This window comes from Mus caroli, chromosome 17 (assembly GCF_900094665.2).
Source record: "Mus caroli chromosome 17, CAROLI_EIJ_v1.1, whole genome shotgun sequence".
NCBI classification, from domain to species: Eukaryota; Metazoa; Chordata; class Mammalia; order Rodentia; family Muridae; genus Mus; species Mus caroli.
The window spans coordinates 1,659,992-1,673,059 of record NC_034586.1 but is presented as its reverse complement, the minus strand read 5'-3'; positions in this window follow the sequence as shown (position 1 = coordinate 1,673,059).

The following is a 13,068-nucleotide window of genomic DNA, read 5'->3' as shown; positions in this document are numbered from 1 at the left end:
TGAACTTAAGTCCTCATGTTTAAGCACTTTATCTTTTGAGTCATCTTCCCAGCCAAGTGACAGCTGCTTGACAGAAAAAACAAACAAATAACAACAACAACAAAATCCCCAAAGATCCCCCCCAAACCCAAGAGATGGCTGGGAAAGAGTACATGACACCCTGTCCCCTGCAGAAGACATCGGGAAAGCTTGGTCTCCTGCCTGAGCTGCTCAGTGCTTTCTGTGGGACCCCAAGAGTCAGGAGCACAGGGCTCCCTGCGGGGGCAGTTGACTCTGGCTGCTTGCCTGCTGTGTACCCCACTTTCTCCTCCTGAGTAGGTTTTATGCAGCCCAGACTGAGCTCCCCGGGGAGCAAGGCACATCTCCTTAGCTCCAGTCTTAAGTTTCAGCTCTCTGTGGGGAATAGCACCATGGAATCAATGTGCAGACCAAACCTGAGTGTCACCAAGCATTTCACATTTCATGTTAAATCATATCCTAAAACAAGTGTGAAGAAGTGGGATCAAGTGAGAAATATACATTTAAAGGGCTGAGATGGCTTTGAATGAGGGTGAAATCCAGCCATGCTATCCTGGTCCCTTCTTGGGGCATCTGGGAACCCCGGTTCGTGTGCTGAATGTCCAGAGATGCACAAGGAGCGAGAGGTGTTGAGGTGAGATGGGGCGTGCTGTCGGGATGGAAAGTGCTAGACACAGTGGCTGTCAGATTCTGTGCAGTTTAAGAAAAGAGATTTCTCTGATTATGCATAAATACCTACAGCTGAAGGAGGGCGGGGCAAGGAGGGAGGGGTGAGAAGGGCGGGTCGAGGAGGGNGGGTAAAGAGGACAGAGGGGTGTGTGTGTGTGTATGTGTGTGGCAAGGAGAGCAGAGAGCAGGGCAGGAAGAACAGGCGGAGTGGAAGCATCTCCAGGACAGCCCAGCATACTTGCAGAATGACTCAGTGCTGGGCACGCAAGCCACTTTTCTTAGACACTTCCTTCATGGAATCTCCTGCTTGCCCGCAGCAGCTTACGCAGCCTCACAGAGAGGCATGGAGTTCTGGAAGGCGCTCTTCCTGTTGGCTTGTATTCTGGTTTAGTAGTTTGCTTCTGATTAGAGTGGAGTGTGTCATGTAAACTTGCTGTGCACAGCTCTTGTGGAGAGGCAGGACCCTAGTGTGTGCCCGCCATCCCCTTGCTCTGTGAGTTGGAGTTCTCTGCAGGATTAGGAGGCAGGCCCTGGGTGCCAGGAGAGCTAGCTCAGAGTCAGGATTGGGATACATGACACCTCGCCTGTGAGCCCAGCACCCTGGGGACAGAAGCAGGTGGCAGCTGAGGCCAACCTTGCAAGAGGACCCACAGGGCCCTAGCGCTGTGCTAAGAGGTGAGAGCTTATTTTTAGTTGTTGGTTCTTCCCTATTTATATTGCGTAAGTGTTGTCTTGTTCATCTAAGAGGCTGTAGAGCTTAAAAGTTAATATATATATATATATATACACATATATATGTGTGTGTGTGTGTGTGTGTATACATATATATAATAAAAATAAAAAAATAAAAAAATGTAATTTTGCAGCAAACACTGTAAGAATAACTTTGTGAAAATAAAATGAGTTTCTCTTCTTTTTCCTCCTCCTCCTCTTCCCCCTCTTCCTCTTTCTCTTCTTCCTCCTCCTTCTCCTCTTCTTTCTCCTCTTTCTCTTCTTCCTCCTCTTCCTCTTCTTTTTCCTCCTCTTTTTCTTTTTTTAAAAACAGGGTCTCATTTTTTTTTTTTAATGTTCCAGGCTAGCCATGAGCTCACTGTGCAGCTGAGGAAGATCTTGCTGTCCTCTTTCCTCCTTGAGGGCTGAGATTACCAGGGCATACCTCCATGCCTGGTTTATAGAGTGCCAGGGATAGAACACAGGGCATTCTCCAGGCTAGGCAAGCACTCTATCCACTGAGCTACGCCCAGCCAATCATTTCAATCACCATTTCTCTTTGGGGCTCTCTGTATGCTGTATGTGCCCAGCTACTGTACCATCCCAGTGGTACTGTCCCGACAGTTGCCCGGACAACATCAGGGATGTCCTTTCTTGTCGTCACTCATTTTGAGTCTTCATGGATGGGAGGGAGCAGTAATTGCTGTATACTGTAGGGGCCAATCAGGCAGCTACAAACACTTGGCACCATCACAGGAATTTCACAACATTCTGGAGTCTGGCAGGCTGAGGTCAAAGTGTTGGCAGGGTTGCTTTTAGTCCTTTGCTTGTAGATAGACTGTATCCTCACGTGGCCTCTTTTCTGTGTGTCTGTGCTACAACTTTTTCTTATAACAGCTTAGGCCACATGTAGGGGATTAGAACCCACCCTGGGGGCCTCATCTTAATTTTCTTCTAGAGGCCCTCTCTTTTTAAGGGGTCATATTCCAAGTATCAGTGATTGGGACTTCCAACAAGAGCATGGGGCAGACTAATAGGATAGGGGTGGAGACACAACCTTAGCCTGTGACATCAGTAAAATGAAATGGCCCAACTGCCAAGGGGAAGAGAAGACAGTTGAAGACGAATGCCACCTTGGTAGTGCAGGCTGCAAACCTGCTTGGTGCCATGATGCTCCTGTTGGACCTAATTTTCATCCCGAGTCTTCTGTTTTCTTGACCTTTGACCCATTTCATCTTCACTAACCAACACTGGCCTCTTACAGGCTACCCTTTTTTTTCCTGTTTGGACCCCTAGAAAAGGAGGTGTGTGTGTGTGTGTGTGTGTGTGTGTGTGTGTGTAGGCCAGACAACAATGTTGGGTCTAATTCCTCAGGTGCCATCCACTTTGTCTCTGAGACGAAATCTCTCACTGGTCTGGAACTCAGGGAGTTGGCTAGCATGGCTGGCTAATAAAGCCCCAGGCTGCCTCTTCTCTCTACCTCCCCAGGGTTGAGTAACCTCAACTGCCACCATGCCTAGCTCTTTTGTGAGTTCTGGGGGCACGGAACTTGCTGCTTGCATTAAGGCACATGACTGAGCTGTTATGGTAGTCTGAAAAAATGATCTTGTTGGCGATGAAATTCCAGTTCAAGTTGTAATCCTTTCAGGTTAAGGCCTAAAGCGGACCATCCCTCCTTCACACCGATGCAGCCTTGGTGCCATCTGTGTCTTGGAAGGGGCTGGGGTTAAGAATATGGGCCTGGAGGGGGGACTGTAGGTTCAAGTCTTGAGAGCACTGAGAGCCGCTCTGAGGATGAGCTTGGGAGAGTGCAGTGTTTCTGTGAGAAGCCCCCTTCTCCCCTACAAACCTGTGCTATGCGTAATCTCATTCTGCAGGCTGAGTGAACTTAATCCCGACCATTTCCTCTCTGTGCTCCCCTACTTACTGAACGAAGCTGACATGGGGCATCTAAAAGGCAAACACTGGGCTGTGGTGTCTGGGATGGCTGAAGAGGTGGCAAAGTGAAGAATGGACATTGCCAGGGAGAGGGAGCAACTGGTAGGGGGCATAGCTAAAGAATGTGGGGAGACAGATGGCCTCTGACCCTTTCAGGGCTTTACTTGGGGCTTATATCTTCTCTCCATTTCTTGCCCCTTCAAGGGAAAATGCTTTGCAATCAGAAGATCAAGGCTCTTCCAGGCGGAGAACCCTTTGGAATGGGCAGAAGTCCACTTAGTGAGGTAAATTAGTCACTCTAACTCTCCCTGCTCCCAGCAAGCCTCTAGATGTTCCCAAATGTCTGGGGCCCTCTGCGCCCAGAGCACCTACCACAGGAACATGGAATGGTTTAACCTCTCTCCAGAGGCAGAGGTGGCCTGATATAGAAGAGAGGTGTCCAGTCAACTGTAACCTGGTTACTGTCTTCATTTAAATGCAAGCATTTCGTCAGGGGGCCCGGCACATTACCAGTTGAACAATTAACAGTTGCTCTGTTTTCATAGCCCTCTTTTGAGGTGTTTAGTCTTTCCCTATTGGCTCACAAAGTGTACTGCAGACCTACTATGAGTCAGTGTATGAAGACCTACTATGAGCTAGCTCTTGGACCCAAGGATTACCAAGTATTCTTTGAGACTTTGAGAGTGCATTGTTAACCCCGGGGGATAGGCATTAAATAAGCAAGCAGATCAAACCAAACCAAACCAAAACCCAACCCAAACCAAATCCAAAATACAAACCCAAATCAAAACAAAACAAACCCACAAAACCAAAAAAATAAAAAACCAGACAGAAACAAAAAGCCCACACCACCACCACCACCACCACCAACCCCCCCAAGTACGACAAACATTATAAGGATGGCAGGGATAGCAATCAAATGTCCAAGCAAATTACAAGCTACAACCCCAGTGTACTCTGCAGAGAACAGGCGGGCACCAGGTTGGCTAAGGGGTCAGGGGCTCTTTGCTTATCGGAGCTGCTCTTCCGCTGAGTCTAACGTGGTCCCTGACATAACAGAAGCCGGTGGTTCAAGAGCTGAAAAGTTTCCTGACGTGATGAAGCAAGGCTATTTAAGCTGCTGAAAGTAGGCTTGGGTATCAGCGTATGGAGTACGTTTGGATTTTGCTCTACGAGTAGCAAGCAACCCCATGAGATAGTTAGCAGGCATACACCGCAACACTGTGTAACAAACAAACAAATCTCAGGGCTTCCCAGGGACAGATGACTGTTTTTACCTCATGTCCCAGCTCCCTCTATGTCATCTGCAGTCACAGGCCTTAGGGCTTTACTGTGGGACTTAGCTGAAGGCATCCCTCAAATCTGGGACTTTCTCATGCCAGAGGCCAAAGAGCCCCAGATGAGCCTGGTTGCTGTCTTTGATCACAGTCACGGGGCCAAGGCCCAACCTCTGTGAGGGGAGAGTAGGTCTCCATGAGCTTGAATAAGCAAAGGACAAGGAGTCAGGATTAGGGCCAAGAGAAAGAGGCCTAAAGGAGAGCAGGCATTTCACGCGCCTGTGGTGTTGGCGGTAATGAGACGTGTGCTGGGGAGTGCGGAGATACACTGATGTGGGTGGAAGGGTCAGTAGTGAGCTCAGAGGTCTTCAGGCAGGTGATGATCCCTGGCTAAAGAGATAAAGGAGGAGGTGGAGAAAAGAGAGTCAGGATTTCAAAGGTGAAATAGAGAACTATTTCTGTCCACGTGGGCTAGGTCTGAGCACGCTCAGTTTGAGATTCCTTGGCCCCACCCATGTAGGGATGTCATTTCCGTCCTCGTTCAGTTCTACATAATAAGAACATCCCCCTGTGCTCTCAACTTCCTTCAGAATGCGATCTAAGAGCTATCCTGAGAGTAACAGTGGGCATTAGCTCTGAGAGTTCGTTTCCCAACTCTTAGGGTACAGAGATATTGAAAGACAACACTGTTTATGGGGAACACCTCTTCCCAAGTCTTCTCAGGTTAAGAGAAAATGAGAGAAAACGTCCTTGTAGCCTTCCACCCCGAGTCTATTGGTCCCCCAGACCAAGGCCAACACAAACAGCTCTAGCTTGTTCCTATCTGAAACTGGCAAATATGGCCCAGGATGGGGAGCGGCTGTAATTGCAAAAAGCTCTTGGACCACTGAGACACGCTTTAATCCTTTTATAGGCACACAGCATTCTTTGAGTATGGCTTTATTTTCTATAAATTATTATCGTGCAAGGGCACTCAGTGTTTAGAATATAAAACAAGATGGACCCAGGCTTCCTGTTGTGTTCCCCACAGTGGTTCCAGGGTAAAGATAGTTTCTGCAAACACTCCATGTGTTTGTAAAACACATTATGGCTAGAGTCTTGACTGCTCCCTTCCTTCCCCAGGTAATATCCCCAATCCACAGTTAAAGTTACTGGAACAAGGGACAAGATCTCTTGGAACGTCAGATGTCTCAGCAGCACTGAGGCAAGTGTGGAGATGTTTGGTCTTAACATGTTACTAAGAATGCAGGTGAGTGATAGTCCACCTGAATGATATCTCACAAACAGTTCTTTCAGAGCATACCGGAAAACAGCTATATAGCCAAATCTCAGCTTATTCCAAAATCTAAGTCCAGCAAGTCCGAGATATAACTTGATTACACCACCACTAATAGTTTTTAATGTGTGTGTGTGTGTGTGTGTGTGTGTATGTGTGTGTAGGTTTGCATACTTTTGGAGATCAGAGGTCAGCCACAGTGTGGTTTCTCAGGGGCTCTTCAACTTGATTTTTTTGAGACAGGTGTGGGGAGCGGGTGTGGCGGCAGTCCCAAAGGCACCAGGGACTGCAGCTAAGTCGTATGACTTGCACCTGACTTCCTCATATAAGCCACAAACATCATGAGAGCTGCGCAGGTGTACCAGGTTACTGGCGAAGCCATTTTGGTAGAGATATGCCCCTGCTGCCCTGATTAGCTGAAGCTGCGTACCTGGTGAGGTGATGTGGCCTGCTGTGAGTGGATGGGAACTGATAGTATATAAGAGTGAGAGGCCCAGGGCTCGGGGTCTTTCGCCTACACAGTCAATGCACAGCCCAATAAACGTGTGCAGAAGGATCCTATTGTGGTGTCTTTCTTGCTGGCGAGACAGGCGCTCACAGACAGGTTCTTTCACAGGCCTGGAACTCAGTGATTAAGCAGGCAAGTTGGCCAGTGGGCTCCAGGGACCCCCCCCCCCCCCAGGTGGTTGTCCAAGCCATCCCCCACCCCAGTGCCATGGTTACAAGGGTGTACCACTCTGCCTGGCTTTTTAATGTAGATGCTGGGTCTTGAACTTGGAACAACTTCATGTTTGTAACTTTACCAACCCCCTCCCTAGCCCCTCAGTTATTTTTTGGATGTGAGTTCCAGCGGGCTGTATCCTCTTGTCATTTCTCAAACCATCTGTCTGGAGAGCACAAAGGAAGTGTTTGCTGAGCAGAGCAAAGGTAGCTCCCCCTGTGGCTGGAAGAATACATCCCTCTACAGCTTCTGCCCGTGAGAGGGGGGAAATATTGAACGTGGAGTGATTTAGCCAGGCTGTGGCAAACGTGGGCTCTGAGGTCACAGAACAAGGGCTGGAGTCCTGGCTGGGGTGTTTCAGCTGAGTGTCTTTAAAACCTGATTCCCTCACGGAGCAGATGCAAACCAAAAGGATACAATGTATAAGAAGCTTTTAGAGAGTGTCAGATCGTCTCAGTAACAAGAACAGGATGGGGCCATGAGCGAACCCCAAGTCCTTCCAGTTGACCTTTTTTTAGAAACCATGGTCCTCTGTGAATATCCATTGCAGAGAACTTGGAAGGAAATACAGCCACTGTATCTTTCTTTGAGTGCCCAGGTTTGAGTCCTGTGGTCCAATTAGAACCCCTGGGCAAAGTGAGCTATAAAGACCAAAGGATGTTAGCTTGTCTGGTCTGTGTAAGGACCTTGGAAAGGGTCTGGGTAGTTATCCAAGTCGCACACACCCTAGCTGGCTCTTCCAGGTTTGGTTTATGCCCTAGTTTGAGTCTCAGGTTTGGGGATCACAAGGTGCTTGGTGGGGGAGGGGTGGATTAGATGTTCTGCCAAGAAAGGTGCACCTGTCTATGCCAGTGTTTTGAGGAGTGTTAGCCAAGGACTCCACACAAGGCAGGGGAGGGGGCTGTGGCTGTGAACAGGAAGATCTGACTGTGACTCCTTGCCCTGTGTTGTGTGGGAAAGCCTAGAGTCTTCAACTGAAAGGCAAGGGCCAGGGCGGCCTCTCCGGTTTGCTTTCTGCATTCTTCTGGCTACCAACTGCCAGAAAGAATGTGCTAGAATAGAACTCACCCACGGAAGGAATGAAGTTCTGACATCTTGCTACAGCGTGACTGCACCTTGAAAAACAGCTTTAATAAATGATGACGTCACTCAGCAAAGGGACAGGTACGGGACTGTTGTACTCCTGGGAGGTTAGGGTAGACATGCTGGGACAGAGGGAGACGGAGGTCACCAGGAGCATTTTCTGGCTTCCCGGTTTCAGCGTGAGATGAGAGTGAAGTTATGGAGATGGGTGGTGGCTAACTGTTGTACACACTTAACACCACTGGGGTTAAAATGAGGCATATTATGTTACGCCCACTGTAAGATGCACCCCCCCCAAAGATATGGTATAAATAGGCTATAATATGAGATTTTAAACCCCTTTGCTATTTTTCAGAGGGAGAGAGACCAAAGGACAGTAGGAGCTAAGTTGTATGCCTGCTGGACCTGATTCGAGTCTTCTGGCTTGGCAGGTACTAGGTAGGGCTCAGTAGGATTCAGAGGCCTACCCTTGGCTGGGCCTCGAACTCTTTCCTGTTAACATAGTGCATAGGGTTTCTCCCATTCGAATGCTAACCTCCTCCTCATTGCACTTAAATGTCCAGGTTCCACTTAAAAAAAAAAACAAAACAAAAACCAAAACCCCTAATTCTAACTGCCATCTTTGTTTACTTGTGTAGACAACAGGAGCAGATCCTATTTAGTTATCACTTAAATGCTAAAAAAGAAAGAAAAACAAAAAACAAAAAACAAAAAACCACCAATAAGAGGGGAAAACGTGGAAGGAAAACCACCTCTGCCTGTGCCGGTTTTGAAAAAACACCCTTCTTGACAATAAACAGCCGGGCTGGGAGGGCGCGGCTGGGAGTCTTTGGAGGGGGCGGGCATGCTGCTCTGCGGCGCCCTCTGGTGGCCGCATCCCTTCATGGTCACGCTCCACTGAGGCTTCTCCAGGGGTTGGCAGTTGGGGCCTTGGTGAAGGACAGTTCTCAAAAAGAGATTTACAATCACAAGCGCACAGCGTGGTGCTTCAGGTGGAGGCCCTGGAAACAACGCATCCATTCTGGACCTCTCTCTCTCTGATGGTGGCCAGTTAGGAAGATACCAAGAAGAAACAAACAAACAAACAAAAAAACAAAACACGAAAAAACGTGTGGCCCATCCATTATACTTATGTTGTGTGATATTGTTCCTCAGAGGGCAAAGCCGATGAGAGGAATAAGTGATTGAAACAATCATTTCATTCCCTTGGCAGGAATTCAGTCATTAGCGATATACCTATTTTACAAAGGCAGATTAGATACACTAGAGATTGAAGAAACTGGAGCAGATGTTTTCCCTCTGATAAGCACCATTCTATTAAAAAAGAAAAAAAAAACACCAAAAAAAAAAAAAACCAAAAAACCTAAAAAACAAAAAAACAAAAACCAACTCTAGAGGGTTGGAATTTGCCCAGAAAACAGGAATACATGGGTTTTAGGTCCTTTGACATTTAAAAAATTCCAAGAAATACTACGAGTGTGATCGCTGACCAGCATAGGGACTTACATGGGACTGCACACAGCCACGGTGGCTTAAGCAATGAGGGTCTCCTCGGTGTGTGTGTGTGTGCGCGCGCGCGGGTCACAGGTATCCCACATGCTTTCAAGGTCCTCAGGAGCTTCCTGTGGACACTTTATGGTTTGAGGCAGCCGTTGTCACCATTTCATAGTCCCAGGAGGAGGTGAGGTTCCCGTGCAGGTGACTTGATGACATTCCGGTACAGCCCCCAAATCTTAGTGAGAAGCAGCACACCACATGGATGTTGGTGCTGGATGTAAATTCTTGTCCCCACGTCTATCTATCCTTCTGGGACAGAGCAGTTTAAGGCCTAAGGAACCTGGAGGAAGCTAAGGCTACTCGAGTGTGAGGGTCATAGGTTGCATCATCAGACTCCTTTAGAGTGCCCACAGAGACCTGCAAAGGCTCACCCCTAACTCCTAAGGCTGGTGTCAGGCAAGTATTGATCTGGATGGGGCCCAGCTAACTCTCTTGTGTGGCTCTGCTTCTAAGACACTGGTGCTGGTAGGATTTGAACTCAGCTCTGTCTTTTCTCACCCGCAGATCTCTGCTTAACACCCCCTGTCTATCGATGGGATATTTCCCTCTGCTTGGGTATGTGTGCACCTGCCTTCCAAGAAATATCTGTGACTCAGCTAGCAAGTCCCGGGTGAACCTAGGACCATGGAAAGGACCTGCCACCTAGTTTGGGGTGAATGGCTTAACTATACGTTGGCTGCTTCTTCTGGGTGAGATTTTATTTTTCCTCTGAGAGAGCCACAGGGAGATACCACACACTAAACACCAGGCATCCTCTGGCCTTCCTCAGAATGTGGTCCTGCAGGTGAGGCTTGGCACGGCCATGTTCAACACCGGGTATAAAGGCATCATGAAGATTTAAAGGTGGTTGATTAACGTCAGGAACAGGGGGAGACCAGAATATGTCAGTCTTGAAAAAGGTTAACAAGCAACAGGTCAGGAAACAGAGGTCCTAGAAGAGGTGACACACAGGGCTAGAAAGGGCCTGGCCTCTGAGAACTGACTTTCTTTGGGTCAGAATACCTGTTACCAGACCAGGCTCCTCTCATCCCGTGACCTGTGCAATGAATGGCACTTTTGTTGCTGTCACTGCCATAAAACACCTGACAGAAACCACATTAAGGAAGGAAGGGTTTATTCTGGCTCCTGGTCTGAGGTATAATCCAGCATCATGGAGAGGCAGAGCAGGAGGCGCTGGTCACATGGCAGGCATTTAGCATGAGGAAGCAGAGTGGGGTGAAGGCTGGGCTCAGCTTACTTTCTCTTTTTGATTCAGTCTGGGACCCTGGCTCAGTCAGCTGCCCACCATCCATCCAGGAGGCCATCTCTCCCTTCTCAGACCTCCCTGGAGACATGCTCACAATTGTCCATCAAGTTGACAGTCCAGAGTTACCACATGCTGTTTGTTTAGGCTTGGGCTTTTCTGAGATCAGCAATGTTGGTTCAATTCAGTGTTGTCAACAACTTTGGCCCAGGGAGGTAGTTCAAACATGGTACCTTTTGATGTGTGTGTACGAGTGTGTGTGTGTGTGTGTGTGTGTGTGTGTGTGTGTGTGTGAGAGAGAGAGAGAGAGAGAGAATGTAAGTATGATTGTGAGAGTGCATTGTAAGAATGTATGTGTGATTGTGTGTGAGTGTGTATGTGTAAGTATGTGAGTGTGTGTATGTGTGCGAGTATGTGTGTGTCTATGTGTATGTCTACGTGTGAGTGTGTGTGAGTGTGCATAGATGTGAGGTCAGAGATCAACACCAGGCATCCTTCTCCATCATTCTCTATCTCCATTTCATTTTGGAGGCAAGATCTGTGGATGGACCTGGAGCTCAAGGCTTTAGCTACTCTGGCTGGCCAGCAGGCCACACATCCTCCTGTCCCCATGTCCACAGCACTGGGGATTAGATCATGATAGGAAAATGGCATCACATATGACTTTTTTGTGAGTACTAACAACTGAAATCACATGGCCATGATTGCGTGACAAGCACTTTCCTGACTGAGTCCTCAGACTGGACCTTTTCTTGTTCACAGCTGTTTTTTTCGGAGCCTGTCTCCCAGGTAGGAGGAGACATCCTTTGTAATGGGATCTATATAGGTAGAAAGCTGTTAGCAAGGAGAATGATTAATAATAACAATAATGACATTTCAGCTTTTGGTCAACCATTTTTTTAATCTTTTTAAACGATTTCTTTTTATTGTTGTGTTTGCTTGCATGTATGTCTGTGAGTATGTGCATACACGTGTGTGTACATCCACAGAGGCCAGAAGAAAGCGTTAGATTCCCTGGAGTTTGAGTTATTGGTGGTTGGGCTGGGGACTGAATATGAGTCGTCTGAAAGAGTAGCCTGCACTGTTCAGTGCCAAGCCATTGATTGCTGCAGCTCCCGTGACATCATTTCTTAGTCTGACAAATGTTTATTAAGAACCTACAACATATGGCCCCATGCATGCAGAAGAGCAGATCAGGTGAACAGGGGAGGGTATTGGGAAGGTGAGGGTGTACTGTAGGGATGAGTGGAGAGTGTGGTGCCACTCAGGTGTGAAGCAAGTCATGTCTCTATTTGACCTTCATCCTGGAGCACAGGAACCATGCAAGGACTTTGAGGGGATGAGAGCTGTGGACCCCAGAGTGAGGGACAGTTCGAGCCACTATATACCCACGGCCCAGGTGCTATATTAAGCAGCACATGACCAGGTTTGTTTCATTTCTTCTCTGATCGCAGCTTCTTTCTCCCTCCTTAGATGTCAAGTGCTCCTTGATTCGCAATGGGGTTATGACCCCATAGGTCATCTGTGTTGCTTGGTCTTTGTCAACCTGACAGGAACCTAGACATAGCTGGGTAGAGGAAATCTTTTTGTTGTTGTTTTTGTTATTGTTTTTGTTTTGTTTTGTTTTGTTTTGTTTTTGAGACAGGGTTTCTCTGTGTAGCCCTGGCTGTCCTGGAACTCACTCTGTAGACCAGGCTGGCCTCGAACTCAGAAATCCGCCTGCCTCTGCCTCCCAAGTGCTGGGATTAAAGGTGTGCGCCACCACTGCCTGGCTGAGGGAATCTTTTATAAGCAACACCTGTCAATAAAAAAGCCAAAGACCAATGAGCTGAGGCAGGAAATAGGAGGTGGGACACTGGGAGGAAGAGAGGATTCTGGGAATGAGTGAGAGAATAAATGAGAGAAGCTGGCGAGACATGAAGGAAGAAGCAGGCAGGACTAAGGAGAGGTAACTAACCAAGTGGTAGACATGGAATAGTTTGAGTTGGTTAAATACGTTATGAGCTAGTCAGGATGAGCCAAAGCTTGGTATTCAATAATAACTAATTAGTCTCAAAGTCATCATTCCAGTAGCTGGGGATGGGAAAGGAAAATTTAGAATTTAATTTTTTTTCACAAAAATATGCCTCCAAATACTTGTAATACAGTGAACTCAGTGAACATCATAGGGAAGCCTAGACTGCACAAAATGTATTCAGGACACTTGCATTAGCCTAAACTCTGGAAACCATCCAATGTAAGCCTGCCTTACAGTCAACTATTGAGCATCTCATTGCAAATTATCAACTATTTAGAGTGAAGAAGACAGCAGCTTTTCCAGGTATGCTTCACGACAGACAGCTGGGTTATCCTCAGTGTAACCTCTGTGTTTTGAAGCAAGGCCCTGGTACTATTTTTTCCCTCTACACATTTGAATGTGTGTTTCAGAGAGAAGACTGCAGTGTTACCACCATATCACAGAAACCTCCTAACTAAAGCAGAATCTAGTCAGTTCCTCTGTTCCCCCCATGCTCCTTTGACTTGGTACAGGTTGGGTTAATGCAGGGTCTGACCAGGTCTCTGGTCTGAAGAGCTA